Source organism: Alexandromys fortis, unplaced genomic scaffold (genome assembly GCF_014885135.2).
Source record: "Alexandromys fortis isolate MF-2015 unplaced genomic scaffold, M_Fortis_MF-2015_v1.1 scaffold_397, whole genome shotgun sequence".
Classification (NCBI taxonomy): Eukaryota; Metazoa; Chordata; class Mammalia; order Rodentia; family Cricetidae; genus Alexandromys; species Alexandromys fortis.
The window spans coordinates 482,192-484,318 of NW_026068336.1; positions in this window are offsets into that span (position 1 = coordinate 482,192).

The window sequence follows — 2,127 nt, forward strand, 5'->3', positions numbered from 1 at the left end:
CTTCAGCTCCTATACCAGGAACTGGGCTACCTTAGCTGACTACAGTCCTGGGGTCTCTCTGAAGCTGTCTCTCTTTTGGTGGCCCTGAAATGGAGGGATCAACACAAGAACCGTTGCTTGCCCATCCTCATGTGGGTAGACATTCATGGGCCACTGCTTTTGCTTTTTAGGGCAAGATATCTTCACGTGTGGGCTGGTAGGGGCCCTACAAGGGGCCTTGCTGTGCAGCAGTGCCATCCTGAAGAGGAACTTGTACTCAGATCTGCAGGCTCTTGGCTCAAAGGTCCAGGCACAACAGAAGAAGAAGATGAAGTAGCCCATTGAGAGCTAAGCCAGAGAACGGCACCTCCCCAACTTCTTTCTCATGGTTCCTTCTGCTGTACTTCCTTGTGCATATATTCAAAAGCTCTTTGCTTCTGATGCCTGCTGTGAATCGAGTTCTCCTCTGCACCCTGAATTTCTACCTAAGGCCTAGTGTGGGCTGCACAGCCTTGCTGTCTCAAGATGAAGAATACTCTCATTCCTTCCCCACACCCAGCACTGAGCAAGGATCAAACACTCAGAACCCCTCCGAGTGTTGGCTATTGGAGTAGGTTGGTCCAGGTCTGCCCTGAAGCTTTTTGCTCTCCCCACTCTAGTACTGTGCTGCTCCCTCTGTCAAAGGGAAGGATGACCAGCATGGGTTTGGGGTGGCAACTCTCAAAGTGAGAGCCAAGGGGCTCTCAGCCTTAAGCTTTGTCCTCTGATAGAAGCAGCCTGAAGGAGCATTCCAATCAGAGACAGACCAAGAGATACCAGTGCACCTGCAAAATGTCCCATACACCAGCCTGCTGAGATCTTGACTACAGGTGGCCAGCCTGGCAGGGAGGGGACGAGAGTGGACACGTTGGGCCTGAATACAGGAAGCCCAATGATCACCGAGCCTAGCGATTACATTTGTAGTTGCTGGCACATGTTAAAAGCTGAGTATTGTTTTCCAAATTCCTTGGAATCAGAATTCCTTCAGATTCTGTAATATTTGAATACATACAAGATAACTTGGGGAATGGGCTCCCAGACTAAACGTCAAATTCACTTGTTTCATATACATGGATGAGGCACAACAACTTATGTAATATTTTTAAACTTGTGAGCAGTGTATGATCTGTCACATGAGTTCCTACTATTACAAAGCTGCATTGGGCTCTAGAGAAGGGATTCTCCATCTATATGAATCAGTGGGGAAGATGGTGAAAGTTTAAAACTTTTCACTCAGGCTGAACAGGCGCCAATTTTAGTTCATTTAAGTATGGTATTAATACATGCAGTGTTTCAGTGCGTCGATATCTGACGTTTATTTAGGTTTCTGTTCAATAACGACATGAAACTCCACTGAGATGCACTTGCAGCTTCAGTAAAATAAACTGGAAAATACTTATTACACCACAGTAAGCTTTAAAAAACAAAATCAAGCCATTACAGTTAAGTTACAGAAAGGTGAAAACACAAAACATGACTAACAGTGGCAATTTACTCATTGGGTAAAGAAAACAAAGAAAATAATTACAACATTCAGTCATTTACGTAAGATGGTAGTCTGAGTTAAATTCCTATCACAGTGAGAGGAGGCTTCCTTCATAGGTGTTCACTGTGCTCTGCAAGTTTAGGAGTTTCTCAAACCCGCGTTTTCTCAGCCAAAATCCTAAGAGTCACAGTTGAGCAGGAATTAAATGAACTGAGAGTCACCATGAGGGACTTAGATTAAACCTCAACATTTCTGCCGCTTTTCCTTGTTTTTTGAGAGAGGCTCTCACTGTGTAACGCTGGCTCCCTGGAACTTGCTATTATTCTAGACCAGGATGGCCTCAAACTCAGAGATCCTCCTGTCTCTGCCTCCTGAGTACTGGGTTTAAAGGCTTCCTTCACCACGCCTGACTCTACAGCTTTTTTAAGGAAATGTCAAACTGAACCTTCCTAGCAAGACTTTAAGAGAAAACTGAATCAGAGCGGGGGGGGGGGGGCTAGCAAAACCCTTCCTCGTTCGAATGGCTCAAAACATGTGCAAAGCACGCCAGACCGGCACAAATCTTTAATCCCAGCACTCGGGAGGCAGAGGCAGGTGGATCTCTGTGAGTTTGAGACCAGCCT